The sequence below is a fragment of the Papio anubis genome, chromosome 12 (genome assembly GCF_008728515.1).
Source record: "Papio anubis isolate 15944 chromosome 12, Panubis1.0, whole genome shotgun sequence".
NCBI classification, from domain to species: Eukaryota; Metazoa; Chordata; class Mammalia; order Primates; family Cercopithecidae; genus Papio; species Papio anubis.
Window position 1 is genome coordinate 74423832 of NC_044987.1, and position 16440 is coordinate 74440271.

Below are 16440 nucleotides of genomic sequence, written 5' to 3' on the forward strand. Positions count from 1 at the left end.
TAATCATTGTTTTTCTTTTATGTACTGTGCTTTTGGTTCATGTCTAAGAACTCTTTGCCTAACTAAGGTCCCAAGGTCACAAAAACCTTATTTTATACTTTCTTGTAAAAGTTTTATAGTTTTATATTTTATATGTAGGTTTGTGATCTATTTTGAGTTACTTTTTGTATAAGGTGAGAGGCATAGGTTGAAATTCATACCTGTGAATATAGATACCCAATTGTTTCAGTGCCATTTGTTAAAAAGACTGTTATTTCACCATTTAATTGCCTCTGCACCTTTGTCAAAAAGCAATTGATGATATTTGTGTGGGTATATTTCTGGGTTCTCAATTCTGTCTAATTGATTGATTTGACCATTCTTTTGCCAATGCTGTGCTGTCTTGATTAGTGTAGTGTTAAAGCGAATCTCAAAACCAGGTAATGTGAGTCTTCCAACATTATTCATTCTTGTTCAAAAAGATTTTAGCTACATCTAAAATATTTTCTACATCTTTTGTACATTTTAGAATCAGTGTGTCAGTATCTACAAAATTTCTGATGAGATTTTTAATGGGATTGTGTTAAATCAGTAGGTTAATTTTGGGAGAATTAGCATATTAATAATATTAAGTCATCCAATTCATGAACACAATACATGTTTTCACTTTTTTAGGTTTTCTTTTTTTTTTTTTTTTAATCAGTGTTTTCAGTTTTCAACAGAAAGATTCTACACATATCTTGTTAGATTTGTAACTGTTTTATTTTTTGGTGCTAATGTAAATGGTACTTAAACATTTTTATTTTAATTGTTTATTGCTAGTAGATAGAAATACAATATTTAAAATATTAACATTGTATACTGTGACCTTGCTAAACTAAATTATTCATTTTATGAGTTTTTTTGGTTGTTGTTTCTTTCTGGGTTTTCTATGTAGACAGTTACATTTTCTTCTAGTAGAGTTAGTTTGAGTTCTCCCTTTTACATCAACTTATCTTTCATTTCTTTTTATTGACATATTACACTGGCTATAACTTCCAATATGATGTTGAATTGGAGTAATAAGTACAGACATCCTACTCAATCTTTGTGGTGATATTAAATAAAAGTCCATACATTCTTTGGTACTACTTTCTTCAAAATGGGAAGTCAATATCCCCTTTCCTTAAGTGTGAATTCTATTGACTGATTTGCTTCTAACAATAGAATGTGACAGAGGAGATGGTATGTGACACATGCTTAGAACATATAAGGTATTATAGTATCCTCCTTGCTTTCTTTCTTGGGTTACTTGCTCTAGGGGAAGTTAGATGACTTGTGAAGACATTCAAGCACCTATGAGAGGCCTACATAGCATGGAACTGAGGCGTCCTGACAATAGCCATGTGTGAGCAAAGTGGGGTTGCAATCAGCTTCGTTGGTGCCAGTTAAGCCTTCAGATGACTGTAACCCCAGTGGATACCCTGCCTGCAGCCTCATGAGAGACCTTGAGCAAGCACCATCAAGCTAAGTCATTTCTAAATTCCTAACCCACAGATACTATGACCAAAAAATTGTTGTTTTAGGCCACTAAGCTTTGGGGTAGTTTGTTATGTAGCAATCAATAATACAGTCTTTCAACATTAAATATGTTAGCTATAAATTTTTTAATAGATACTCTTCGTCAGGTTAAGAACCTTCCATAGAGGGGAACAACACACACTGGGGCTTATTAGAGGGTGGAAGGTGGGAGGACAGAGAGAATCAGGAAAAATAACTAATGGATACTAGGTTTAATACCTGGGTGATGAAGTAATCTATACTGCAAATTCCCATGACACATGGTTATCTATGTAACAAACCTGCACATCCTGCACATGTACCCCTGAACTTAAAAGTTAAAAAAAAAAGAAAAAATAATTCCAAGTGTTTTTCCTCCATCTATTGATATAGTCATAATTTTTTTCTTTAGTTTGTTAATATGGTAAATTAATTGATTTGAAAATGTTGAAACAGACTTGCATTTTCAGAATAAACTCTACTTGGTTGTGATGTATTATTCTTTTTATATACTGCAGGAATCTATCTGCTAATAAATTTATAGAAGAATATTTTGAGTTTATGTTCAAGGAGAGCATTAGTTTGTGATTTTAATATTTTTGTTTTTAGGGTGTTAGGGTACTGCTAGCCTCATAAAATTAGTTGGGAAGTATTCCCTTCTCTTGTTTTCTGGCAGAGATTTTTTGGAATTGATATTACTTTTCCTTAAATGTTTGTAATAATTTACCAGTGAAGCCTCCTGGGCCTGGGTTTTCCTTGTAGAAAAGTTTTCAACTATATATTAAATGTATTTAATGCATATGTAGGACCATTTTTATAGGACATTTCCTTCCTGAATGAATTTTGGTAGTTTATGCCTTTCAAGGGATAGATTCATTTTTATCTAAGTTGATGAATTTATGGGCAGAATTATTCATAGTATTCCTTTATTATTGTTGTTATTGTCTGTAGGGTCTGCATTAACACCTTCACTTTCATTAATGATATTGGTAGTTTGTCTTCTTTTTCTTTTTTTCTTGGTCATTCTGGCTAGAGGATATAATTTATTGATCTTTACAAAGATTGAGCTTTTGGTTTCATTGTTTTTCTTTGTTTTCTATTTGTAATGTTATTGATTTATACATTTATTGTTATTACTCCTTTCTTCTTTTTTCTTTGGTTATTATATAAAATTCTTTTTCCATTTTCTTAGGGGGAAAGCTTAGGTTGCTGATTTGAAACCTTTCTTTCTTTTTTTCCCCTAATGTAAGTATTTAAAGTTATAAATTTCCCTCAAAGCACTGTTTTAACTATAAATTTTGTTTTGTGACATTTTAATTTTTATTCAAGTCCAAATCTTTTCTAATTTATTTGAGAAATCTTTTTAATATAGTTTTTCTGGAAATGTATCATTAATTTCCAAATATTGCAGAATTTTTCAATTTTGTTTTTGATTTACATTTTAATTATGTGCATGATTTCAATTTTAAATATATATGTTAATTATTATTATTTCAATAGTTTTTGTGAAACAGACGGTGTTTAGTTACATGGATAAGTTCTTTAGGTGTAATTTCTGAGATTTTGGTGCACCCATCACCCGAGCAGTGTACAGTGCACCCAAGGCGTAGTCTTTTCTCCCTAACCGCCGTCCTGCACTTCCCCCAAGTCCCCAGAGTCCATTATATCATTCTTATGCCTTGCATCCTCATAGCTTAGCATTAAATTTCTAAATTTTAAACTTAAATTTTTGGCAATCAAGTGTATTAATATTTTCCTTTATAATTTCTTTTTTACCCTCAAAAACAGCTTCCCCCATGTGCAACTACACCAAGCTTTTATTTATATGTGCCTTAACTCTATGAATGGCAAAATTGTCAGAGACGATTTTTCAGGCATATTATACTCACAATCCAACTGGAATTTACTTTGTTGTGTGGGAATCAGAATATTGTCTGCAGCTTTTCATTAAGCTAAGCATATGAGGACGCAAAGGCATAAACATCATAGCATAGCGCTTGGTTAAGGAATAGCCATACTTTAAAAAATTTTAATTATGGCCGTTTCTTAATCAAAAAATCGGCCGGGCGCTGTGGCTCATGCCTGTAAACCCAGCACTTTGGGAGGCCGAGATAGGCGGATCACCCGAGGTCGGGAGTTTGAGACTAGCCTGACCAACATGGAGAAACCCTGTCTCCACCAAAAATACAAAATTAGGCGGACACGGCGACGCATGCCTGTAATCCCAGCTACTTGGGAGACTGAGGCAGAAGAATCGCTTGAACCCGGGAGGCAGAGGTTACGATGAGCTGAGATCACTCCATTGCAGTCCAGCCTGGGCAACAAGAGTGAAACTCCGTCTAAAAACAAAACAAAATACAAACAAACAAAAACTACTGGATGTTGGCGTGGATGTGGTGAAAAGGGTACACTTTTACACTGTTGGTGGGAATGTAAACAAGTACGACCACTATGGAAAACAATGTGGAGATTCCCTAAAGAGCTAAAAATAGATCTATCATTTGATCCAGCAATCTTACTCCTGGGTATCTACCCATAGGAAAAAAAGTCATTATATGAAAAAGATGCTTGCTCACGCATGTTTTATATTATAGCAGCACAATTTACAATTGCAAATATATGGAACCAGCCCAAATGCCCATCAATCAACAAGTTGATAAAGAAAATGTGGTGTGGGCCGGGCGCGGTGGCTCAAGCCTGTATTCCCGGCATTTTGGGAGGCCGAGGCGGGCGGATCACGAGGTCAGGAGATCGAGACCATCCTGGCTAACACGTTGAAACCCCGTCTCTACTAAAAAAAAAAACAAAAACAAAAAACTAGCGGGGCGAGGTGGCGGGCGCCTGTAGTCCCAGCTTCTCGGGAGGCTGAGGCAGGAGAATGGTGTGAACCCGGGAGGCGGAGCTTGCAGTGAGCCGAGATCCGGCCACTGCACTCCAGCCTGGGAGGCAGAGCAAGACTCCGTCTCAAAAAAAAAAAAAAAAAAAAAAAAAAAAAAAAAAAAGAAAATGTAGTGTGTATATATAACATGAAATACTGCTCAGCCATAAAAAGGAACGAAAAAATAGCATTTGCAGCAAGCTGGATGGAATTGTAATTCTAAGTGTAGTAACTCAGGAATGGAAAACCAAATATCGTATGTTCTCACTCATGAGTGGGAGCTAAGCTATGAGGATGCAAAGGCATACGAATGATTCAATAAACTTTGGGTACTTTGGGGAAAAGCGTGGGAGGGGATCAAGGAATAAGAGAGTACACATTGGGTACAGTGTACACTGCTTGGGTGATGAGTGCACCAAAATCTCAGAAATCACCACTAAATAACTTATTCATGTAACCAAACATCACCTGTTTCCCCAAAAGCTATTGAAATTAAAAAAAATAAAAAGAAAAGAGCTGGGTGGCTACGCTAATATTAGACGCAAAAGACTTTAAACAAAAAATTATACAAGAGATAAAGAGGACATTTTATAATGATAAAAGAGATGACCACTAAGAAGGTATAATAATAATAAGCATATATTAACCTAAAAGCAGAACTCCAAAATTCATGAAGTGAAAACTAACAGAATTGAAGTGAGAAGTAGGTCATTTGAAAACAAAAAAGAAAAATAAAAGATAAATTATGGCCATTCTTGCAGAAGTAAGGTGATACCGCATTGTGAGTTTGATTTGCATTTCCCTGATAATTAGTGACGGTGAACATTTTCTCATGTGTTTATTGGCCATTCGTATATCTTCTTTTGAAAATTATCTATTCATGCCCTTAGCTCACTTTTTGATAAGTTTATTTATCTTTTTTTTACTGATTTGTTTGAATTCCTTTTAGATTCTGGGTGCTAGTCCTTTGCTGGATGCATAGTTTGTGAATATTTTAGCCCACTCTGTGGATTGTGTTTACTCTGTTGATTATTTCTTTTGCTGTGCAGAAGCTTTTTAGTTTTAGTTTCATCTATTTATTTTTGTTTCTGTTGCATTTCCTTTTGGGTTCTTGTTCATGAACTGTTTGTCCAGGCCAATGTCTAGAAGAGTTTTTCTGATGTTATCTTCTAGAATTTGTATGCTTTCAGATCTTAGATTTAAGTCTTTGATCCATCTTGAGTGGGTTTTTGTACCAGGTGAGAGATGAGGATCCATTTTCATTCCTCTACATGTGGCTTGCCAATTATCCCAGCACCATTTGTTGAATATGGGGTCCTTTCCCCACTTTATGTTTATGTTTGCTTTGTCGAAGATCAGTTGGCTGTAAGTATTTGGTTTTATTTCTGAGTTCTCTTTTCTGTTCCATTAGTCTACATGTCTGTTTTTGTACTAGTACCATGCTGGTTTGGTAACTATAGCCTTGTAGTATAGTTTGAAATCAGGTAGATTTGTTTGTCTTGCTTAGTCTTGCTTTGGGTATGCGGGCTCTTTATTTTTCCATATGAATTTTAGGATTGGTTTTTCTAGTTCTGTGGAGAATGATGATGGTATTTTGGTAGGAATTGCATTGAATTTATAGATTGCTTTTGGCAGTATGGTCATTTTCACAATATTGATTCTACCCATCCATGAGCATGGGATGTGTTTCCATTTGTTTGTGTTGTCTGTGATTTCTTTCAGCAGTGTTTTGTAGTTTTCCTTGTAGAGATCATTTGCCTCTTTGGTTGGGTATATTCTTAAGGTGTTTTTTTTTTTTTTTTTTTTTTTTTTGCAGCTATCACAAAAGGAGTTGAGTTACTGTTTGATTCTCACCTTGGTAACTGTCGGTGTATAGCAGTGCTATTGATTTGTGTACATTAGTTTTTATCCTGAAACTTTACTGAATTCATTTATCAGATTTAGGAGCTTTTTGGATGAGTCTGTAGGGTTTTCTAGGTTTATGATCATATTATTGGCAGAGACATTTTGACTTCCTTTTTACCAATATGGATGCCCTTTATTTCTTTCTCTTCTCTGATTGCTGTGGCTAGCACTCCCAGTGCTATGTTGAATAAGTGATGAAAGTGGGCATCCTTGTCTTGTTCCAGTTTTCAGGGGAAAGGCTTTCAACTTTTCCCCATTCACTATAATGTTGGCTGTGGGTTTGTCGTAGATGCCTTTTATCACCTTAAGGTGTGTCCCTTCTATGCCAATTTTGCTGAGGGTTTTAGTCATAAGGAGATGCTGGATTTTGTTATATGCTTGTTCTGCATCTATTGAGATAATCATATGCTTTTTGTTTTTACTTCTGTTTATGCAGTGCATCACATTTATTGACTTGTGTATGTTAAACCAAACTTACATCCCTGGTATGAAACCTACTTGATCATGGTGTATTATATTTTTGATATGCTGTTGACTTTGGTTAGCTAGTATTTTGTCGAGATTTTTTGCATCTGTAGTCAGCAGGGATATTGATCTGTAGTTTTCTTTTCTTTTCTTTCTTTTCTTTCTTTTTTTTTTTTTTTGTTATGTCCTTTCCTGACTTTGGTATTAGGGTAATACTGGCTTCATAGAATGATTTAAGGAGGATTCCCTCTTTGTCTATTTTGTGAAATAGTTTCAATAGAATTGGTATCAATTCTTTGAATGTCTGACAGAATTCAGCTGTGAATCCCTCTGGTCCTGGACTTTTTATGGTTGGTAATTTTTTAAATTGCTGTTTCAATCTCGCTACTTATTATTGATCTGTTCAGAGTTTCTATCTCTTCCTGGTTTAACCTGGGAGGCTTCTATATTTCCAGGAATTTATTCATCTCCTCTAGGTTTTCTAGTTTGTGTGAATAAGGGTATTCACAGTAGCCTTGAATAATCTTTTGTATTTCTCTGGTATCGGTTGTAATATCTCCCATTTCGTTTCTAATTGAACTTATTTGGATCTTCTCTCTTCTTTTCTTGGTTAATCTCACTAATAGTCTATCGATTTTATCTTTCCAAATAATCAGTTTTTTAAAAAAATTTATCTTCTGTATTTTTTCGTTTCAATTTCATGTAGTTTTGCTCTGATCTTTACTATTTCTTTTCTTCTGCTGGCTTTGCATTTGGTTTGTTCTTATTTCTCTAGTTCCTTGAGGCATGACTTTAGATTGTCTACTTGTGCTTTTTCAGATTTTTTGATGTAGGCATTTAACGCTATGAACTTTCCTCTTAGCCTGCTTTTGCTGTATGCCAGAGGTTTTGATAGGTTGTGTCACTATTATCATTCAATTCAAAGAATTTTTAAATTTCCATCTTGATTTCATTGTTGACTCAATGATTATGCAGGAGCAGATTATTTAATTTCCATATTTGTATAATTTTGAGGTTGCTTTTGGAGTTAATTTCCAATTTGATTTCACTGTGGTCTGAGGGAGTACTTGCTATAATTTCAATTTCCTTAAATTTATTAAGACTTGTTTTGTAGCCTATCATATAGTCTATCTTGGAGAATGTTCCATGTCCTGATGAAAAGAATGTATATTCTGCAGTTGCTGGGTAGAATGTTATGTAAATATCTGTTAAGTCCGTTTGTTCTAGGGTATAGTTTAAATCATTGTTTCTTTGTTGACCTTCTGTCTTGCTGACCTGTCTAGTGCTGTCAGTGGAGTATTGAAGTCCTCCATTATTATTGCGTTGCTGTCTATCTAATTTCTTACGTCTAGTAGTAGTTGTTTTATAAGTTTGGGAGCTCCAGCGTTAGGTGCATATATTAGATTCTCTTTTTATTAAAGAGTTATGAGAGTTCTTTCTATGTTTTGGATACTAAACTCCTATTAAATAAATGATTTGCAAAGTTTTTCCCATTCTGTGGGTTATTTTTTTGCCTTCTTTTAAAGCACAAAGGTTTAAATATTGATGAAGTTTACTATATATATATTTATTTACTTATATGTATTTTTGAGGATTTGCTTGTGTTTTAGCATATATAAAAATCCATTATATATATAATCCATTAATATGTATGAGAATCCATTGATCAATTTAAAGCCACAAATATTTATCTATGTTTTCTTCTAAGAGCTTCATAGTTTTAGCTCTTACATTTAGATCTCTGATCCATTTTGAATTGATTTTTGTATATAGAGTGAGGTAGGGATACACATTCTTTTGTTTTCCATGTGGAAATCCATTGTCTCAGCACAACTTATTGAAAAGATGATTCTTTCCTACATCTAATTGTCATGGAATCTTTGTTGAAAATCAGTTGACTGTAGATGGTTAGGTTTATTTCTGGACTCTAGGTATTATTTCAGTGATATGTATATCGATCTTTTGGCAGTAATATACATTTTAAAGAATACTGTAATATTGCAGTAAGTTTTGAAGCTGGGAAGTGTGAGTTCTCCAAGTTTATTTATTTTTCAAGATTATCTTGGTTATTCTGGATTTCTTGCATTTTCATATTAATTTTAGGATCAGCTTGTCTGTTTCTGCAAAAGGGGTAGCTAGAATTTTGATAGGGACTGTGCTGAATCCATAGGTCAGTTTAAGGAGTATTGCCATCTTAACAATACTACCTTGTCCAATTTGTGAGCACAGGATATCTCATTCGTATCATGAATTGTTTTTCTGATTTCATTCTGCTTTCATTGAATTGTCTATTTGTATTTTATTGTATCTTGTTGAGTACACTTAAGATAATTATTTTGAGTTTCTTTTTCAGCAATTTGTTGATTTTTTTTTTTTCATTGAGGTCTGTTACTAGGGAATGATTATGTTCCTTCAGTGGTGTCATATTTCCTCGCTTTTTCATTTTGTTGTTGTGGTGGTGGTAGTGGTGTGTGTATGTGTGTGTGTCCCCACATTGATGTCTGTGCATCTGGTGGAACAACTGCCTGTTTCCAACTTTCTACAGTGTTTTACACAGAGAAGAGCATTCACCTACAATTGGATCTAACTGTGCAATTTGGAACAATATAGTGACAATTTCCAGATAAGTGCAATGGTATAGTCTCAGTGCAGCTTCTTTGGCTGCATTCAGCATCAGCAATAACTGTAAGTGCCTCAGTGGTTTAGGCTGAGGTGCATCTGAGGTGGCAGCACAGGTTGTTAACATCCTCAGGGACAAGGTATTTTGAGGTCCTCCTATTCTTGTTTTTCCTACAATGGGAAAAACATAGGTGACAGGATCCCTTTTGGTGTCAGGTCTGATATGTCCTATAAGCTGCTGCAGTGGTGCTGGATTCCAGGTACAGGTGCTCAGATTGGCTGTGTGGCTGGGGTCGTAGGTTCAGTGTCTCCGAAACCTCTTGTGGCATCTGGGTCTTAGGGTGCAAGTTTACTCTCTGTGGATACAGGTTACTCAAAGAACCAGAATCTTTGGCCCTGAGGCAACCCCTAGAAACTCTGGTCTAGGGGATAGGGTTGTAGCTGTAATTTTATCCTTAGGGGGCAGGGTACAGACCTGGCCCAACTCTAGGGAAGAAGGGGTGCTCTAGAGGCTTGAACCCAAGGCACATGGTACAGCTGCCATGCAGCAGTCTGAACCAATAAGGTTCAGTGGCAACTCAGCTCCCTGGGGATGAAGCACCATAGAGTGGTGATTCCATACTCTGAGGATGGCAAGGCTTGGTAGTATCCCTGACTCTGTGAAGCCAGATGCATTGGCAGCAAGTACTCCACAAGGGCCAACCAAAGTTGTTATTTTGGTCTCAGGAGACAGGGAAAAGCACAGCAATGGCTGTACTCTCCAGGGAGAGGGGTGTCTCAGCAGCTCAGACTCTAGGGAACAAATCCAGTTCCAGTACTAGAGATGTTTGGCCTGTAGGGTGAGGTGTCTCAGCTGTCATTGCTCTGTTTCCCTGCGAAGCAGAGTGCTACACCAGCTCAGTTTTGGACTACACAGCTGCTTAGCTTGACAAAGGCACCAATTCCCCAGGTGGTGAAGTGTCACTGCAGCTCAGGCCTTGGGGCCTTCACTATTCTAGGCAGCCCAGGTACCATTTTTCTGTTATGTAGGGCTCCGTCAAAGCACTATGTCCCTGGGAGATAATGTGCAGTTTTAGTTTAGGACCCTAGAGGCAGGGTGCAGCCACCATTGACAGAGGTAGATGAAGATATTGTGTCAAAGTACCATTTTCCAGGAGGGAGTGTTGTGCAGCTTCACCTCTTGCCTGAGGTAGCCAGTTTGGGGATGCGAGGGCAGGTGGAGCAGTTTCATCACAGCTTGGCACCACCAGGGAGAGTGTGACAGTTGCCTGAAGCTTGGTTTGGGGATGCTGAGCCATCAGGTATGGGTGGTTCAATTGTAGTTTAGCCTCAGGGATAAAGGGGTGCTGTGGCTACTCACCCCCAGAGCAAGGCATACTCCAGCATTAGTTCCCTTTTCAAAATGACATAGGGCAGTAGCTGTATGGGCCACAGGAGCAAGGCACAGTGTCAGCTCTTTCTGGGGGTGTACAGCTGTGTGAACTCTAGGTAGGTAGCTCCCTCAGGTGGGCTTAGTGCTTGTGAGGTCTGCAGGAGACCCCAGTGGACTGTAGCTATCTCAGGTGTTGATGGAGGATGCTGAGGTTCTCTTGCCTATCTTTTCATTGCAAGGAGAATTTCCTCCTGGTTTCTAGCTGATCCTGGTGGTGGGGGTTTGGAATGGTGGAGGCCTGGCATTTTATTTTATTTTATTTTATTTTATTTTATTTTGAGACAGGGTCTCACTCTGTCGCCCAGGCTGGAGTGCAGTGGCCCAATCTTAGCTCACTGCAACCTCCGCCTCCTGGGTTCAAGCAATTATTGCACCTCAGCCTCCTGAGTAGCTGGGATTACAGGCACGTGCCACTACACCCGGCTAATTTTTGTATTTTTGTAGAGATGTGGTTTCACCATGTTGGCCAGGCTTGTCTTGAACTCCTGGGCTCAAATGATCCATCTGCCTTGGCCTCCCAAAGTGCTGAGATTACAGGTGTGAGCCACTATGCCCGGCCATTTCCTTCCATTCTTTATGTGGCTATCCTGAGTTTTTGTGCTCAGTAGGGTTTCTGTTCCTTTTCTGATGTACTCTGGCATTTACCTTTTATTATTTTTGCTAAAAGGTAGTTTTTTATTTATTGTTTTGGTTGTCTTTTTTGGAGGAATGAGTGCTAGTGGTATCTACTTGGCCATGTTGCTGACATCATCTTCAAGATGTCTTTTTACCAGTTAGATTTTCTTTGTTTTTATGTTTTTGAGTTCCTCAGCATTTATTTGGGAAAGTCTTTATTTCTCCTTCATGTTTGAAGGATATATTCACTGCATATACTGTCCTTGGATAAACAATTTTTTTCCTTTAGTACTTTATTGATTATTACTTTTTAAAATAAAAAATATAAACTTTATTTCTCAACATAAACTCCATGAAAGTCAAGAGTCTTGGTGGGCCATGATTCAGGCCGTTTAGTCCATCCTTAAGAACTGAGGGTCCTGATAATTTAACCATATCAGTGAAGTCTTTTTTGACATTATTAACTGAAAAAAAGAGTGCTCTTTAAAGATGTTTTTAAGATTAGAAAAGAAAAATAAGTCAGAAGGAGCCAAATCAGGATTGCAAGGTGGATACCTAGTGATTTCCCAGCAAAATTCTCACAAAATTGTCCTTGTTTGATGACAGGAGTGAGGAGAAGCATTGTTACGGTAGAGAAGGACTTTGTGGTGAAGCTTTTGTGGGTGTTTTTCAGCTAAAGCTTTGACTAATTTCCTTAAAACACTCTAATAATAAGCAGATGTTCTTGTTCTTTCACCCTCCAGAAATCAGTGAGTAAAATGCCTTCAGCATCCCCGAAAGCTATTGCCATGATCTTTGCTCTTGACTGGTCCACATGTGCCTTGACTGGCCCGCTTCCAACTCTTGGTAGCCATTGCTTTGATTGTGCTTTGTCTTCAGGATTATACTGGTAAAGTCATGTTTCATCTCCTGTTACAATTCTTAAAAAAAAGCTTCAGGATTTTGACCCCACTTGCTTAAAATTTCCATCAAAAGCTCTGCTGCTGTCTGCAGCTGATTTGAGCACAATCATTTTGGCACTCATTTAGTGAAAAGTGTGCTTAACTTTAATATTTTAATCAGCATCATATAAGCTGAACCAGTTGAGATGTCTATGGTGTTGGCTATTGTTTCTGCTGTTAATCACTGGTCCTTTTCAATCAGAGCACAGATAAAATTAATTTTTTCTTCACAAATTGATGTGGATGGCTTGTCAGTGAGGGCTTCATCTTTAACACTGTCCTTTCCCTACTTAAAACAAGTTATCAGTTTGTAAACTACTGAATTCTTTGGGGACATTGTCCCCAAAAGCTTTTTGTAAAGCAACAATGATTTCACCTTTCTTCCATCCAAGTTTCACCATAAATTTGATGTTAGTTCTTGTTTCAATTTTAGCAGAACTCATATTGCTCTTATAGGGGCTCTTTTCAAACTGAAGTCTTATCCTTCCTTTATGCCTCGAATTAGATCCTGTTCAGACATGTCATAACAAGTTAGTACAAGTTTATTTTGGTGCAAAATTTTTTGAAGTGATGTGTAGTTTTTCTTTTTCTTTTTTTTTTTTTTTGATTGTTTTAAAATTCAAGTTTATTTCCTTTAAAAAAAAATTTTTACTTTATGTTCAGGAGTACCTGTAAAAATTTGTTACATAGATAAATTCATGTCATGGGGTTTGTTGTACAGATTATTTAGTCACCCAGGAATTAAGCCCACTACCCAATAATTATCTTTTATGGTCCTCTCTCCCTCCTTCCACCCTTCACCCTCAAATGGACCCAAGTATCTGTTGTTTTCTTCTTTGTGTCAATAAGTTCTCATCATTCAGCTCCCACTTATAAGAGAGAACATGTGGTACTTGGTTTTCTGTTCCCGTATTACATTTGCTGCAGCTCTGTCCATGTTCCCACAAAATACATGATTGCTTTCTTTTTTATGGCTGCATACTATTCCTTTGTGTATATGTACTACAGTTTCTTTATCCAGTTTGTCATTGCCACTTTTAAGATCCTTTCTTTATCCTTGATCTTCGGGAGTTTGTTTGTTAAATGTCTTGAGATATTCTTTTTTGGGTTAAATATACTTGGTGTCCTATAGCCTTCTTGCACTTGAATATTGATACCTTTTTCTAGGTTTGGGAAGTTCTCTGATATTTTCCCTTTGAATAAATTTTCTACACCAACCCCCTTCTCTCTACTCCCTCTTTAAGGCCAATAATATTAGATTTGCCCCTTTTAGACTATCTTCTAGATCTTATAGATTTGTTTCATACTTTTAAATTATTTTTTCTTTTGTCTTCTCTGACTGTATATTTTCAAATAGGCTGTCTTCAAGCTCACTAATTCTTTCTTCTTCTTGACCAGTTCTGCTGTTAAGAGACTTTGATGCATTCTTCAGTATGTCAATTGCATTTATCAACTCCAGGAATTCTTCTTGATTCTTTTAAATTATTTCAATCTCTTTGTTATATTTATCTGATAGGATTCTGAATTTCTTTTCGTGTTATTTTGGATTTTGTTGAGCTTCCTCAAAACAGCTATTTTGAATTTTCTGTTGGAAAGGTCGCGTATCTCTGTCTTTCTGGGACTGGTCATTGGTGGCTAATTCAGTTGATTTGGTAAGGTCATGTTTTCCTGGATGGTCTTGATGCTTGTGGATATTCACTGGTATCTGGGCATTGAAGACTTATGTAGTTGTTATAGTTTTCACAGTCTGGGCTTGTTTGAACCTGTCCTTCTTGGGAAGGCTTTCCAAGTATTTGAAGGGACTTGAGTGTTGTGATCTAAGTCTTTGGTCATTGCAGCCATATCTGCATTATGGGGCACCCCAAGCCCAGTAGTCTGTGACTCTTCCAATCTCATAGAGGTACTACCTTAGTGGTCTTAAGTAAGATCTGGGAGAATTCTCTGGGTTACCAGGCAGAGACTCTTGTTACCTTCCCTTACTTTCCCCAAGGAAATGAAGTCTGTTTCTCTGAACTGAGCTGCCAGGAGCTGTGGGAGGGGTGACATAAGCACCTCTGTGGTCACCACCACTGGAACTACACTTGGTCAGATACAAAGCAAGCACAGCGCTGTCTTACCTAAGGCCTACAGTGACAATTGCCTAGCTACTGCCTATGTTCATTTAAGGCTCGAGGGCTCTATAATCAGCAGGTGGTGAATCCAGCCAAGCTTGTGTCCTTTTATTCATGGTGGCAAACTCTCCCCAGCCCTAGGCAGTTCCAGAGATGTCATCTAGGAGCCGGGGTCTGGATTCAGGAATCTTAGAAATCCATCTGTTGCTCTATTCTACTGTGGCAGAGCTGGCACACAAGCCACAGACAAAATTCTTCCCACTTTTCCTTTCCCTTTCCTCAAGCAAAGGAGTCTTTCCCCATGGTCAGCACTGCTCCAGGCTCATGGTGAGTACTGCCTGAGCCTGGCTACTGCTGATGTTCCCTCAAGGACCAAGGTCTCTTTAGTCAGCTTGTGGTGAAAGTCACCAGCCCCAAGTCTCTCCCTTCAGGGACATGGGCTCCCCTCTTGCCCAGGCCAGGTGCAGAAATGCCATCCAGGAGCCAATGCCTGGAATTGTGGACCCCAGCAGCCCAATTGGTGCTCTACTCCACTGTAGCTGAGCTGGTACCCAAGCTGGAAGACAATATCCCCTTTACTCTTCCATCCCCTTTCCTCATGCATTAGTCTCTCTCCACAGCCACAATAGCTGGAAATGCACTGGGTCTTACCTGAAGCCAACGAAACACTGGGTCTTACCCAAGGCCTATGATGTACTACCTGGATATCACTGCTGGTTATTCAGGACCCAAGGACACTTTAGCCAGCATATGATGGATCTTGTCAGGACTAGGTCTTTCCCTTCAAGACAACAGGTTCCCTTCTGGCCAAGGGTGTGTCTAGAAATGTCATCTATGAGCTAGGACCTGTAATGGAGGCCTTAGGACTCTTCCTGGTGACCTATTCTGCTGTGGCTGAGCTGGTATCCAATTTGCAAGACGAAGCCCTCTTTACCCTCATCTCTCCTCTCCTTGAGAAGGAAGGAGTTTCTGTTGGAGCTGTGAACTGCACTGCCTGAGGTTGGGGGAGGGGTGATGCAAGCACTCCATTGGTTGCTCCAGCTGGTGTCTCCCTAGTTTGCATACACGTGAAATCCATTGGCTCTGAGTCCAGCCCATCACCAGGACTTTTCCAGGAATTGCAGTCCTTATGGCCTAGACCACCTTTCAAGTTTATTTGGAACCCCAGAGCACTTTATCCCGTGGTGATGGGACTTGCCAGAGCTCAGGTTCTGATCATAGGGATGGATGATTCACCTCTGGCTAGGGCTGGTCTAAATGCTCCATCTATGGACACCAGCTGAGGTTCTGCCCCATGTTACTTTCTGCCATGACAGGGCAGCACTGAGTTCCAATGCCGAGTCGCACAATGACTGTGCTCTCCCTCTCCCAAGAGCACAGATTCTTCACACTATGCGACTGATGCCAGGAGACGGAGAAAGGGTGGTATAGGTGATTCAAGACTGTCTTTCCTACTCTCTTTAGTGCTTTTTTCCTTAATATGATGTTAAAACCTGGCATTGTGATCACTCATCTAATTTTTAGTTCTTATGAAGGTGATTTTTTTGTGTGTAGCACAGTGGAACTTCATGCTGTCATGTTACAGTGGAAAGCAACACTGAGTTCTACTGCACTGAGAATTTGTTTTTAACACTATCATGGAAAGTCCTTGAGTTTCCGTGCATGCCTTGAGCTGAGAGTTTTGGGATGTAGAGACATAAGCATTCACCTCCATTCTGAGATCTTTGGAGTGTCCAAACTTTTCTATTTGGTGAGAACTTAATTGCAGGTAATCAGTTTTATGCTGAGTGTCATAGCTGCTAGGTCTTTATTCTGGAATATGAGCGGGCCTTTGTGCTATTTGTCATACATTAGCTAGATAAATGATCCTATATTTCTCATATTTTGCATATTTCGCTACACATTTTTTTCCTTCACTGTGATCATAGTATCAATCTCTGTATCAGTTAGGATTCT